The sequence below is a fragment of the Molothrus aeneus genome, chromosome 1 (genome assembly GCF_037042795.1).
Source record: "Molothrus aeneus isolate 106 chromosome 1, BPBGC_Maene_1.0, whole genome shotgun sequence".
In the NCBI taxonomy this organism is placed as follows: Eukaryota; Metazoa; Chordata; class Aves; order Passeriformes; family Icteridae; genus Molothrus; species Molothrus aeneus.
In genome coordinates this window covers 29685397-29701262 of record NC_089646.1, presented here as the reverse complement: position 1 = coordinate 29701262, position 15866 = coordinate 29685397, and the positions used below count along the sequence as shown (strand labels likewise).

Genomic DNA, 15866 nt, shown 5'->3' with positions numbered 1-15866 from the left:
TACTTTGTACTCACAAAAGCTATTTAAAAATAAACCATTTGCCTGGGAAACATGTTCTGTCAACCAGAAGAGTGGGCTGCCTTGCCTCCAGTGCAGATATAATTTTTCAGCTTTTTAACTCAGCAAACTGAAGTTTGAAGGAAGAAGTAAGCTAGAAATTTAATAAAGAAGAATAAATGTAATCTTAACTGCTTTTTTTTTTAATTATGTGTTTGGGTTTATTTATAATTGATTAAATCTGGCTTTAGTTTTAAATCTTTTTCTGGTACACCAAGCACTCAATTTTTCCCATCAAATTATATTGCTTTATTAAGAGCTGTGAGTATCAATACCTATCACTTTATGCTTTTTTAGACTTTTAATGCCAACGCAATAGGAACATTGCTATTATATGACATTAATTCATCTCTTGTTTGTAAAACACCAATGGACATGCAGCTGTTCAGTTATCTTTCTGCTGCTATCAAACCCCATTTTTTCAGGGTGAATTCTGGCTTCTTTTGATAAAAATAATTTTAATAACTATTGAAATATAGCCTCAAGAGTCACCTTATCATGGTAAAAAGAAACACTTCAGATATTGCTGTGGTCTAACTGCAGTTTTTGCCTTTTAGACTTCATTGTGTGTATATGATTTTATATGGAAGTGAATCAAATAGACATGTGTGGATAGCAACAGTTAGTAAAGCTGACTGGAAGAAAAAAAATCTTTTATAATCTTCAGTGGATTTTGATGTGCATGGCAACAAGACATTTTAATATTAATGGGTACGTATAAGAGCAGTTGAGATCTGAGTGGGAATTCTTGATCTGTGGTGATAAGAGGATTGCAGCAGACTGCTGCCTCCATTCTTTGAAAATAAAAAGCTAGAATCATTATGTAAGATCATTGCAGTGAGAATCATCACTTATTAGCATGGAGAAAGTCTTATATAGACTAAAACACTTTAAAAAGTAAGTAAACTATTTCTAGCTGATTGTTTTAGAATGGCTTTAAAACATGTCCCTGCTCACAGAGACAGGAATATAGTCTTGAGTTCCTGCTGTCTACTTTGATCAATAACAAAAGAATGGGTTGTACACATCATTTGTATATATTTGATATATGTATCAAGTTTACTTTTGTCTGCAGATCTATATAGAACATTATTGTTTCTAGGTAAAGATCTATGGAAAGATTTGATATATGAATCTAGAAATTACATAGCCCCAAATTTATTGCTGGTCTGAGTAGGACTGAGAGACTGTGAACAAAAGCAATTTTTTTACATGAAAAAACATCTTTAAAACAGTTTCTTTTTTTTTTTTTTAATCTTAAGTCCAAAGCATGATTTGAGAGTCACCAAGGTATTTTACTTCTAGTACAAGCTATTAATAGATAAACCTGTAGATGAGTTCCATGCTTGAGGATGGAATTTCATATAGGCATGATGGGGAGTCCAGAAGAAGGAGAAACACAAAAAAGCACCTGTGCTAATGCAAGATAGCCTATTTTTGCAATAACTTTTGTCACTTGATGTGTTCTAGAATTCCCAGAAAGCTGTAGTTTATTTCAGGAAAAGAGTGATGACAGGTTACTCCTTGGAGCTGTCCACTATCTGACAGGTTTATATCATCACTACCAGACATACACAGCTGATAGGTACACATTTCCTAATTTAAAAAAAAAAAGGAATTTAATGAGACAAGGCCATGGTAATGTTCAGGTGAAATGATGTCATGTTTCGTAGGGTTATATGATTAAGTGGGTGTAAGGATACGTTGATATAAAAGAAAATGGGAGCAGTCTTTTGGATTTTGCATTGGAAAAGCAAGTTTGTTGAAATAAATAAATTTTGAAAATATAACTTTTTTTTTAATGTTTTGGAAGTGGAAATTAAATGCTTATAGAACCATGGAGTTCAGTTTTGATGGAATTGAAGGAGATGTGAAGCCCTAAGAAAAAGTATGAGCCTTTATTTTCACTTCTTAAAAGCAGTGTTTGTTTGGTATTTAGAAAAAGATGCCAAGTATTTTTATGAGTGCCTGGTACACAAATAGTTATTTCTCTTATAAACATCATGCATAGGATACCACATTACTGATATTGATATACAGATCCACTTCATAAAATCTCTAGTTTGCATGCTGAAAATACAGTTAATTTAAATTGCACTTAAGATTTTTTTTTCTTTTCTAAAACAGTTCTGTGATGTTAGAAGTGGTTTGCACATGCAAAATGCAAAAGACCAAAGAGTATTCAGTATCTGAGTCTGAACTTAGGGAATTTGTTTTTGACCATTTTTCAGATATTTTGAAGGAAATAGCTGATAAGCAATGTGAAGTAAAAATAGGGAGAAAGGTTCATTTTTTTATGGATGATATTACTGGCAAGTGTTGATGAAAAGTTAGTAAAATTCCAACTCCTTAATTTAATGAGAAGTTCACATTGAAAATAGCAATGTCTGGCATGGTATTATATATTAGAATAAGAGTCTTTGTTTTAATAATCATATCAAGTAGGATGTAATGGAGAAAGCAGATCCTGAATATTAGGAGGAAAACCTGTAAAAAGAAGCCAAATTATTAGTAAATAAAGTTGTACTTAGAAGGAGACTTAAGAACTGCTAAAACCCCAAAGAATATGAAAGCTAATGTCAAACCATTGCATCCATGCAGGGATGGATATATATTAAAACTATTGATTTATATCATTGGAGGCACAAGATTTGGGAGGATACCTCAGCTGCATGTTGTTGTTCTATGTTCTGAGCAATGGAATAATACTGAAATTGGGCCTTGATCTCTCGCACACACACATTATCATCTTTAAACATGTGCTAGGTAGTTAATGGGGTTATGCTTGAATATGACAGTAATGTTTAAAAAAACGCTATTTTCTTTATTTACTGCTCTTCTCCCTTTAAAAATATTCATAGTAATAATAATAACAGTCTTATGACTGAATTACAAAAATGATCAATAAAATAATAAAAAAAGACTAATAAAAGCATTTCCTAGCATGGGAATTCAAATTCAACAGCTTGTAATGTTTACAGAAATAAAGTCTTGGCCTGTAAGTTTCAATAAAGACTTTGTTACTGTTTGGAGGGATTAAAAAGGAACAGTAACAATCCAAAATAAAGCACATTTGGATGGACATAGTAAACCACAGAAAGCTTTAAAATAAGAAAGTAAAATTAATATATCTTGGTTATAGAACTGTATGAATTCAAAATTATCCTACTTCAGAGAAGCACTGACAGAATGCTGTGTCAGAGCAGCAAATATGTGCTGGGCCTTGCCTAGGGTACAGTGGGCCCAAGTACTTCTGCCTCTGAAACTTCTGTTTGGTTAAGATAAAGGAACTATTCACTGACAGCCAGAAAAATCACAGTACACTAAAAAGAGACAAATGATGTAATAGAATAAGTGTTATGAAGCTGCGTGAAACCGAAAGGAACCTGAACTGTGGGTGTTTTCTTATGCAAACATACTGAACACTTACTGTAGCCTTAAAGATTTTTGAAGACAAGAGGCTTGTCTGCAGTGTGGTTGATGGCTCAAGAAATACCTAGTGTGCTAGAAGTGTTTTATGTCTGTCTTGGTAAGCCCCAAAGGTAAACATTTATGATTTCTTTTTCATCAAAGATCCCTTAAAATAATATTATGGGTAAACATTAAGGCAGTGTTTCTCAAAAGAGGGAACACACCCCTCAATGGGATAATCCGCAAACTAAAAGGTGCTTTGGCAACCAGTAGTGAGATAATGAGCCTGGAGGGCAAATGAAGCAAAATCACAAAATAAAATTTTGGAAACTCATTAAAAACAAAGAGGTTCTGCTGCACATGACCCCTGCATACTTCTCAATTCACTTAATTATAAGCATAGAATTGGTCAAATGATTGCAATCTGATTAAAATGATTGGGATGCTGCCTGGAGACTTCACTTTTCTTAAAATGACATTTTTTTAAATTTCACCTGCAATGACATAATAGATTGTAATGAATATGGAAGCTTGCATTTATTCTGAGAAATTCTAAAGGTCAAGTAATTACTGTTTAGTATTTTCAACAGGTAGAAGTTGAACTTTTTAATTTCGTGATCCTATGGACTATACACTCTTTCATCAAAGGAAAATTGTACAAATTATGTGATGAGCCAGAGTGGTCTTTTTTCCTTGGAGTTTGGGACAAAGAGGAAAACCAAATGAGTCTGAAACTTTCTATCTGGATAGGCTCATAAAAATCAGAATCTGTAGCTTTCTTAATAGAAACTCATAGCCAGTTATTCACCAGTAAAACCAGAAATTTATATTTATGGAGGTTTTACACATTTTTATCCTTATTAGTACTATCTGCAATCAGTCATGGATGCATATCTTGCAATGAGTAGAACTGACATGATGAGAAAGATTTACAAATATGGCTTTGTATTTTGAACTGAAATCTATTTGATCAACCTGGACTTTTGCATCTATTTTGTACCATTCAGAGAATGTCAAGAAATTAAAAAAGAACATGTCTCTGGAACATAAGTCAATTAATAATTGTGTTAGTTCAAATTTTACCAAATGTTGTGGAAGTTTTGGGCTTTGAGTTAGGAAAGGTCATAAACACAGACCTTTGCAACCTCACTTTTGCTTTTAACACTTTGGTGCATGACATTGTGGGAAGCACAGCTGCTTGGCTGCACATTTTAGTAGATATCCTGAAGCTTGAAACTGGATAATATTGATCAAAAAAATGGGATTGCAATTATTTTATTTCAGAGTTTTAGTGTGTCTACCTTGAATGCATGCATACGTGCTCTTTTATTTTCTTGCTTTTTTTCTCTTGACACCTTTCTCTTGTTTCCCCTCAAGTCTTCCTCCTCTTCTAGCCAAAACAGGTAACAAAACAGTGGATTTTCTCCAGATTTGCAACTCTTCTAAAAGCACTCAAATGAATATTTCCACAAACTAATTTCTCAGTGCAGTACCAAATTCCCAGTCTCAGGAAGATGGGCTTTTAAGAAAAATAATTGGTAACCTTTAGGGCTTTCATTAAATAACTGTAGGTTTTTATCACAGAAAGGTCAGAAAGTTGCTCAATTTGTCTCTGCTATTACAAGTTCTGGGAGTTTAACAAGCTGCACAGAAAACTATGAGGTTAATATTTTATGCCTTTTACACATGACCTTTTTAGTCTTGCTTCAGCTATTGAACTTATAATTGGAGAAATCAGAGTTCTTCCATCAACTTGTCAGCCGAAGTGATTAAGGCATGTAGACATATCCTAAAAGTCGTGAGTTCATAAATTGGCCTTTAAACATCCTTGCTCTTTTACCTCAGTTCAGTCATTCTGACAGTGTTATTCAATAAAGGTCGCCAGTTGTTTCTTTTGTGGACATTTTAATTGTATAATACATTATCCTCTAAAAATAGCTCCTTAGTATGAAGAATTTTGGGGAACAAATGGATTTGAGATGAACTACCAGACTCCCAAGTGAAAAGGAAAATATGTGATATACAATATAGGAACTTGAAAAGTATGTTAGTTTAAATTATTCTGGATACATTATTGTAATAGGAAATAAACATTGAATTGGAACCATTTGCAAAAACAAATACTATGAGCATCAAATCTGAGTTTCATCTTCAAATCTGATAGTATGAGTTATTCTGATTTTTATTTCTTATTAAAGCTTTGATGTTGACCTCTTATCTCTTAATGGAAACATAAACATTTAAGATGAAAGGACTTTGACACAAAATTTTGTTTGCAAACAAATGCCTTTTAACTTTTCTTTCCATTGCTAGCCTGCCTGATAGAAACCTCTGAAGTCCATTGCATCTGTTTAAGGGCAGTCGCACTTTTGAGTTGTTTGTGCTGCAATTCTCCACTTAAAGCGATGTTTGTACTCTTTTACTGTCTAAGTTGGACATCAAAACTTAATCTTCTCACTTGGCTTCCATGCTGTCCCCCAGAGGCATCATTTAGCAGGTGACTAAAATACCTATAGTACAGAATACTTCTGGTTTTTTTTTCTAGCTTAGCTCTGATTACATGAAACAACAGTAACAAAGAAGCTTTCTAAAATTGTTCTGTGTGCTTAAGAGGCATTTTGAAAATGTTAACAGCTTTCTGTTGTGTTGGTTTCTTAATGAGTTTTGTATTTTGAGTGCGCTTTTTCAATTAAAAATATGGCTGAAATTCTTCAGATAATTTTTTCCAGTTTCAAAGCAAAGTTTAGTTTTATAGTGAAAGTATGTTAAGGTTGTAGCAATTTTCATCACTATATTGGACCAGAAAAACTTAGGAAATGCTTCAGCCATTTAAACACAAAAAATCCCTTCAAGCTGTACATTGTAGTGACGGTTACAGTTCTTCAGGCTCTTATAGTGTGGTAATTCCTAAAATTTGTGCAGCAGATATAGTAACTATCAAATCTATATTGGGAGTATTAATTTCCTCTTTCATCCTCTCCTGCTATATATTAGTAGGAGTCAAGTAATCCAACCTCAGGCTAACTTTGGGGTATTTCTTTGGAAGGGCTGGAAGACCTGTGGTTGGGGGTTCTGTATGTATTTGACACTAAGCCTCAAGTCTTATTTGTTGTTTGTGTCCAATTGTTCAGTGAAAGTCATCCATTATGCATCACACCCAGTGCTGAAGTATTTAAAAATGTGATATTACACATGGCAAAGGCCCAATAATGTCAAGAATGAAAAATGCGCCAACATGCACAGCCATCAGATCCCAGTGATACCTGGTCTGTCCTAGTAGCTGTTTTGTGCCCTTGGACCTTTTTCTGATCTGTCACCCATCTCCTCTGGAAGTATCTGTTCTGATGCATCCCAGGTTTGGGTTTTGCTGCAGTGGGATTTATTATGTTACAAAATCACAGCATCAAAGATGACCATAATGGACCAGATCAGAAGTTTATCTAGGTCATTGTCTTGTGTCCAACAGTAGCTGTAAGGAAATCCCTAGGAGAGAATCAGACCAGGGCAAGCATATATGACACCCCTAAATTTTCTCCTTACACTCAGTAATTCCTAAGTATCTCCTGAGCCAGAGAGGTTTTCTGTGGAAGTATTAGCCCTGATGGGTTTCTGCTCCATGCTCTTGTCTTCTGAGATCTGTGTAAACTTTTAGCCTCCAGTGTGTCCCCTAGCGAGCAGCTACATAGATTGGAAAACAAAGAAAGAGGTGGTTCTTTGCAAACTAGTGTCCTAAGCACAGGAGCTTGCTACTGGTATGTTGAGATCTCATAATTTAGAATTTGAAAAACAGATGAATTGTTTTACATTCACTTATGTTCAACTTCCTTTATAATTTTATTGTCGAGTTACTCAGTTCATAATGAACCTCATGTATTCTATGCCAATCAGCCACTACCCTCATGGTCTTCATATCATAAGCAAACTCATATTATTACTGCTATTTTTTCCAATAATTTTATGAATGTGTTGAACAACATAGATCCTATAACAGATTCCACCTGAACTATGTGGGTTCTGTTCTGAGGACTAAGCATTTTCTCCTACCCACTCTACTCAGTCTTTTAAACAAGGATTTATCTCTGGAAGGTCTTCTGTCTTATGTCCTGGAACCTTATTTTTCTTCAAAACCTTTGGGGAAGAATTTTGTTGAAAGTTTTGGAAATCCCAGTAAATTCAGTCAACTGTCACCCACTCCTTTGAAGAAATACAGTGAGAATGCACATCCAAACTTAAAAACAAAAACATGTTGACTTTCTCATCTTAAATTGCTCCCTGCTCTTACTATTGAGTATTTAACTGTTTGTTAAATTTTCTGGTACAGAGTTACAGCTTTCTATTCTGTAGTTCCTGTGTCTTTTCAGAATTTTCTTGTTTTAAATTGGAAATTATTAGGCTGTTGTGCCTGCTAAGGCAATTTTTAAACTAGAGATGATGCACACCACTAGGAACCTGGTGCTTCTCTTCATTAGTGATAAGGCCAGAACAATCACAGTGCATTCTGGTGCTGGCTTGTGGTTGCTGAGGACTATTTATTATTTAACATTCAAAGATAACAGGAGCAAATCTTGTGGCATCTTCATCTCACCAATGTTAAGTTTCTAAACATTTCAGCTGGCTTTCATCTAAATATGTTTTGGAACATCTGAATATGAAAATATGTTCATATCTCAAGACTATGAGATGCAGAGTGTTTGAAGTTAGATTAAACTGTTCTCTTAAGACGTGGAAATGTGTGGATTGAGGCTTAACAGAAATCAGAGAAAGATCATAGGAAGCCTCCACTGGGTAGTAATTTTCATCTGAATTTTGTTGTGAAGTATATCCTGGAAGTTATTTTCCAGCTGAATACTTGGATTGAATAAAAGTGGAAAATGTCACCATTATAGATTTTCCAGCATTTTCAGTCTGAACTCATTAAATTTGATTTTAAAGCATTCTTTGAGGAGCTACTTTCCTAAGCCAATTTTTATTCATCCTCATAACTAATATTTTAACCATATTCCAAGCTTTACAGTGTACTTTCTCACCAGGTCAGAGGTCACATTTTCTATTGAGCACCATGCCCCATTACTTTGCAATGTACTTATATAAATTGTCTTGATTTATAACTGTTTTGCTCTTTGAAGTTTCTACCCAGCAGAATCTTTTAAAAAAGGGGATTGTTTGCATTTGAGCTTTATTCAACCTGTGTGGTACTGGCAGCAGCATGAATGCACATTTTTGGCAGAACCTCTGCCTTCAACTTTTTCCTTGACTCAGTCTTTCCATTCTTATGCAGCTATGAGCTCAAGTGTTTTTCCCTTGTTTATTTAATTCCAGTGTTCTGTGCTTAAATTGAGTAGACCAGGTGTTGAATTTTGTAGGCAAAATTGTAGCAAATGATATGAAAGATGGAGATAATGTGTGATTTCTACTTAAACAGCAGCAGTATAATGAAGTATGCTTTGTAAGGCTCACTACCCACCAACCTTTATGGTCACTTGCTCCCAGAACTGTGCAATTTTAGATGTTTTTCCTGCGAGGTCTTTCATTATTCAAAATGAAATAAAATGGGTTCAGAACTTTCCTTCAACTAGGTCAGATACCAGTTCCATAGTTCAGCTTTTGATTTTTGTCCTCCAAGTGTGCTCTATGCTTGCCATGCTCAAGGCACAGAGATTCTTCCACATAATTATGGCGTAACTATGTTTACAAGCTCATGGAGTTCATAAACCAAAATATTGGGGTGTCAAAAGGGAGAGCATGTGCCTTTTCCTCTGAAGTGAAGAGTTATTTTTTTATGGAAGTATATGTTCTCTGCATGTGCTGTTTCTAAATCTTTTAGAGATGAATCTGCTTTGTTTATGGAGATTCAAAATGTTTTGGGGTTATTTACTGCACTCTGAAGTTCCATTAAGCATGTTTGTTTGTCAAAATTCCACTTCCTAAAGTTTACTCCAAACCAAATTTTAAGTAGTTAGCTGTTACTAAATAAGGGCTAACCATGCATCTATGTCCAGTTGATGTAAGATTTTGTTGATTAATATACTAGTAACTCTTACTGGCATGTCATACTACCCCACTTTTTTCAGGCATGAATTGAAAAAAACCTCTTTCTCTCCTAAACAATATAATCTCTTTGCTGAAATAGTTTATCCCAAGAGTGAGAGTGGGGATGAAATTTAGTGGTGTGAGAAAACAGCCGCTGAAAGTTTTCATAGACAAGTTGTGTGTCAGTCACAGCAATAGCAAAGGGAGGATGGCAGTTCTGTCAGCTGCACTGCTGCTTTTGTTGTTAACAGGGTTTGCATTTCTAGTGGAAGGGCCACTGTGGTTTCATGTGCCAGCAACCGCTTGTAGCCATGTCTCTAAAAGCTTGAGACAAGTATGTTTCTAAAAGAGATGGATTTCAATGTCAGTTCTGAACAAAATGAGTGGCTAATAATGTTGCTTTTTCTTCACGCATAGAAAAATAGTAATTAAGTGACAGAAAAAAGTTATCATCCAACCCCTTCACTCTACATGCAAGATTGTTCCTTTAAGCAAACATTGTTGTCTTTGCCTTCCTTCTGTATTGGTTTTAGTAACTTTATCAATCTTGCCTATTGTTAAGCTAGTGACTTGATAAAGCTTATCTGAAACGTGTTTGTTTCTTATACCCATCTATTTCAGCTATTCATTGCTTGGCAAACATTGTTATGTAATTAACTCTGTATATTTTTCCTTTTCTAATTCTTTATGGTATGAATTAGGCCATTCACTCCTTCTGTGTGAAAAGGGCATATTTTGTACTAATTGATATTATAGCATTATGACAAACTGCTTGGAGACTCACTGGCTCCATGCCTAATTACCACCTCCATATTCTTGGTTAAGGGGAACATGAACAACATCCTTTTGAACACAGAGACATATAGAAATGTTCAGGGTTATTATTGAAAAGCAACTGCTCAAATCAGAGTAACATACTACTTTTTTTTGTAAGTCGGGATCTTTCTTCATGTTGCCTTTTGAAAATAATGTTCACTCTTCCCTCAAATCAAAGACCACCACAAACTAAAGTGCTACAATGGGGCAGAGCTAAGATAGCTTTTTCTTTACAGAAAAAGAGAGTGGAAAACTTGTTTTAAAGTAAAAAGTTCTTCTTAAAAACTGTGAAGCACTGGTAAAACTATCAAGGGTTGGCATTGGCTTTTTTTCCCCCAAAGATTCTGTATTAATATTCCATTTTGCTAGAAGTGGTACAGCTGTGTTTAAGAGAGTACTTGCCAGTATAATTAAGGATGTGAAGGATCAGATTCACTTGGGATGGGAACTTTGGTCAGAGGACCTTAGAGTGCTAATTTATACCATAAGCTTTCACCAAGTTGTGCCAAAATGGGAATCATATTCAGTGTCCAATCTAAAACATTGCTAAATCATTTGAGGCAGCATCAGTTTAGTATGAAATGGAACGTTTGCACATGGCTTTTGACATTGTTTCCATACTGAAGTGCAGCAACAAGTTTAATCCTAGGGCAAGTGTTTTGCAGAAAAAGCCCTCTGTATCCTGATAATGTAGCAACTGTGTCTCCTTGCTGATGTTTTTCAGCCAAAGAATAAAGACATTCAAGTTTACAGGCAAAAGTGATGTTACTGTAGAGAAGCAGTAGAAACTTTAATGGTTTTTAACTGAAGGAGAGTTTTTTAAATTAAATAAAAAAGTTTTTTCACTGAGGGTGGTAAAACACTGGCACAGGTTGCCCAGAGCCTGGAATCATTCACAGTCAGGTTGGACAGGGCTCTGAGCAATCTGATCTAGTTGAAGACTCATTGCAGGGGGTTGGATTAGATGACCTTTAGAGGTGCCTCCCACCCAAACCATGATGTGATCCTATGATTGTGTACTTTGGTATTGGGTTAAGCTAGTACCCTTCAATGCTACTAGTCCAATGGCTCTTTTTGTTCCTGTGATTTTATCATTCGTAGCAGCATGATTATTATTTCTACAAGCTTTAGTAAGCACTGTAACTTGATATCCTTATAAATTGTGTTTACTCTAAATTCATGTTATCTGTAGGACTTGAGTTTATTTGGTAATCAAGGTAAGTACAAGATGAATGTAAAATTTAAGAAAAGCTTTCCACTTAAAAATAGAATGCTTTTCTGGTAACATTAGGAAAAACTTTCTTGGCTGCGCATAGAGGTGGTTCTCCAATTGAGAAAGAAATGTTCTTATTTGTATAGTTCTCTTAGCAGATGAAGGTGGGTTTACTCTATGCAGTGTGTTTTGAGCTATGTGATTTGTTCATTTACTTAAAAATACTTGTAGCCTTTCCTAACATTGTGCTTTGCAAAAAGTGAGCAGTATCTTAGCTCTATATGTATTAGGCATGCTTTCTTATGTATCTGATGAACTCCTCCTCTTGTGCAGCTGCTATAGTGTCCTAGCTTCTGTCTGGTCACAGGGATCCTTGACAGAGTTCCTGCTACTGGAGACTCTGTCCAGTCTGAGCAATGAGACAAGGTGGGATTGGAAGCTACAGTAAATGAATTAAATTTAATTTTAAAGTCTCATTTCCCACTTTTCTTTACTGAAGAAGATAAGCTGCATCCTGGTAGGGAGAGCCAACATAATATTAGGAACAATTTTTACTGTTTTCTTGTGAGACAATGCTTCCAGGCACATGATGTAATTTTGTGGGTTGTCTTGTGATTTGGACTCAATGAACCTTGTCGGACTCTTCCAACTGAGGATATTATATGATTTGATGATTAATCCAGATTTAGCCAAGTGATTCAGCTCTATAACCCTTCTCTCTTGTACGTACACTGTTGATGCTAGTGAAATTTGCAGACATTCCTCTGTATTCATCATGGATTATTGTCCATGGGTTTCAGCTTTCTTTATGGCTGCCCTTTCCACAAAGACTTTGAACAGACCCCACAGAGGCTTTGGCATTTTTCCCTCATTTTTTTTTTTCCCCAGGGAACACACTGCAGCTCATTGCTCCTATTTGGTTGTGGTGCACTATGTGTTTTAGTTGCAATAGGGTTTTCATGTGTTCATAACCACCCTCAGATTGGGCACCTGGCGTCAAGAAGAGAGAATAAGGGGTAAAGAGACACCACCCCTTATTGCAGGGGGGAGAAAAAAGGCAAGACAGGAGGGAACATTGCAGGAGAAAGAAATAAAAAAGACTGGGAATTGGGCAGCAGCAATGAACTTGGCTTTTTATGGCATGGGTGGAGTAGACAGTGGAGTCCATGATCATTTTACCAGTCTTGGTAGTTTGCCACACTTGTTAGTGCTGTTCCCAATTGGTCTTGTGGAGTGAAAAGTGAATAATCATATGCTATTAAAATGCTTTATGCAAAAATATCCTGAAATAGTCTGCACAGAAACTCCTTAATTATTTGAGTTCTGACACTTGTGTTAATCTTTCTATTTTAAAATTGAAAACTGATACAGTGAACTGTTTATTTCCTCTCTATTTTCTCAAAAAGGCATCTAATGTAAAATTAATTATAAGCTGGCTCATTGAATGTAGACCATGGTCCACAACTCTTCCATTGAGAACAGGAAAAGCATTGCAATAACCACATCATCTCTGAATGAGGGAAGGCTCTTCCACTCCTACTGCCAGAATTTGGAAACTCTATCAATTCGTACTTCATAAATATAGATGAAAATATCACTTACATTTTTAATCTTTCTAGAAGATCTAAAGCATTTAAATTTAAATTTGCAGTTCAGATGATGTATCCCCACTTGGCAACTGTAAAATAGGTCTTCTTTTTAATATTCACTCCAGGGATATAGTGAGCAAAATAAGATTAAAGATATGATATTAAAATAAGATAAGAGGTTTCTGAGGGTTGTGCTTTGTAGGCATGTTTGGAAATATTTGCTCTAATCTACTGAGACAATATTTTACTACATATGAAAGATACCTTGAAGATGTGATTTAGGACAATGAGCATACATTTTACATAAACATGTTTTATCCAGTAAAGACCAAGTATTGTCTTGAATTGATGAGTTTATTATCATGGCAATAATATAGATCATAGTAAAAAGATAATACAGGAGGAGAGAGACAGAAGTATTAATCAGTGCAGTCCAGAGGTGAGTTATTTTATGCACCAATGAGTAATTATTTTATATACCAATGAAGTTTTATAATGCAGACTGGATTCTTAACTCAGTATAAAAAAGTGTTGATTTGCAATCCCTGCAGCATAAATAATACATTTCTTCATCAGTCAGCAATACTTTTATTACTATAATTATAGTCAGAGGCAGTAGGATTTTAGGCATCTTTATCCAGATGATGATTATATATTTATTACTCAAGTTTCTAATGTTTATTTTAAACCAAGACATTCGTAAACATGCTCATCCATGCAGGAACACTCAAGGCCAGGAGTTACAAATGCACCCTACACTGAAACATGGCATGCCATTGTATTGATGAACAGTATCTGTTCATCATGGCATAGAGAAGGCTAAAGTGGGAGCAACTACAAAACTGTTCTTTTTTGCTTGATCAGTCAGATATAAATGAAATTATCAGTGATGCAGATCATGTTCTTGCTATTCCATCTTTCTCACTTGCTAGAGATTATCAGCATCTTTCAGTAGAGAAGAAGCTAGGATGCAATGTTTTTAGTGTAAGCTAAGAGGAAGAGTGAGCTGTAGTAAAAATTCAAGTAGCAGAAAGGAGTTGTAAAAGTCAGAAAATGGGGTTCTCTGCAAAATTCCTGTGAAATTGGCCTACCACAATCCTTAATTTCTGTGCTTTTCTCCACCCTGGAATTGACATCAGTATCAAGTTAGCAAATACTTAGTGGCTTCAGCTGAAGCATTTTAGCTCAACTGCCCTTGTTGAAAACACCATGTGATGATGAATAGCAGTTTTTGAAAATGAAGTGCAGTTAATTCGTAAATCTCCACACAGACACGCTCTTCCAGACGTATAGTAGCCCCAGGCCAGTATCTGCGGAGGAGTGGAATGCGTACGGATTCACAGCTTTACTTCACAACTTTCTTGTGTGACTCCACTTTTTCCTCCCCACAGCATTTTATGTCTTTTAAGTCTATTGTGTCTCAGAGTTTTTGAACTGTTCATGCTATTAGTTTTTTCTTTCCACACCCTGTGATAGGTGAATGGCCTTCTGCATAGCTCTTCATACATACTATTGCAATTATTAATGCTTTCATTGTAAGTGAACATTATTTATGAGATACTTGTGGAGTGATTTATCTCTTTTCAAGCATGAACAAGCTATCAGGTTTAGAAATAAGCACATTTTTATTCATTTCTCTGCATCTGTGATTGATGACACGACCACGGATGCTATGCTCTGTGTGGGGGAACACATTCTAGGGAATGCTGTGTCTGGCCAGATCTGGAGATACAGATCTGAGTCTCTCTGTCATCCTTTCTAAGAAGATCTGGGAGGAATGAACATACAGGATCAGATTTGAGAGAAAGAAAAAGTGGTGAGGAATTCTCCATCATAAGCTTGGAATAGAGAAAAGATCCTACCTCACTCTGAGCTTTAAGGCTGAATAATGGGGGTTTGGTTTCTGTTTTGTTTTGTTTTGCCTGTTTTTTTACCTTGTAAGATTTTGATTTATTCTGTTGCTTTGATATTCCACAATTATGGTGTTTAAGAACAACATTTATTTTAAAATAAGTGGCATGCAAATTAATTATGCAGTATTTCAGAATTTATTTTGATACCTCATTCTAGTATTTATATATGTTTATAAACAATGTGAAGTTTGGTTAATTATATCCAAGGAAGCTGAATTTAAAGTAGGCTGGGTAGAAGCCTGGAACCTGTGAGTTCTAGGAGAATGGAGGGTTTGTCTGCATGTCTGGTTGTGAGAAGCAGGATTTTGTTAGTGTTATGGTCCATGTTGACATAGTAATGGTACTTCAGTTTTTCGGTTTCATGTGGATAGCTCAGGAGCAAGAGTTTGGACAGGAAAGTTGTGGAGATTTCCTCATTTTATGCTTCTATTTACAAAAATGGAATTCATAACAGCTACTCAATTATGAAAATAATTGTGCCAGACTACTCATCATATTTCCCTGCATATGCATGTTAAAAAGCTTTCCTTAATGACTGATGAAGATGTTCAGTAGAGACCCAATTATTGTCTGAGATGCTTTGGGAAAAATAATTTCAGTGTCAATCAACTGAGTTCTGCAGTGATGCTGGTATATCCTATTGAAAAAAAACCAAAACCCCACTGTTATTGAAGACTGGTTGATAATGCTATAAAAATTAACATTAGCAAAGTAAAACTTTCAATTTGAAAGACAATGGAAAGTTTATTATTAGTGATGATAGCATTTTAAAATAGGATTATAAAAGTGACATGAAGCAATGGTAGGGCCCTTTATTCTTTTGGAATTGCAAAATTT

General features: G+C 35.3%; 1 protein-coding gene across 2 annotated transcripts in view; it reads left to right on the top strand.

Moving 5' to 3' along the window:
• CRPPA (CDP-L-ribitol pyrophosphorylase A) overlaps positions 1 to 15866 on the top strand; it is a 104629-nt gene that overhangs the window by 63114 nt on the left and 25649 nt on the right. Inside the window, exon 10 of one of the 2 annotated variants that reach the window (XR_010785021.1) lies at positions 615 to 768. The exons of the other annotated variant lie outside the window; for it this stretch is intronic. The gene's annotated coding sequence lies outside the window, so the exon portion shown is untranslated. The remainder of the gene's footprint in view (positions 1 to 614; positions 769 to 15866) is intronic. 2 annotated transcript variants of the gene reach the window in all.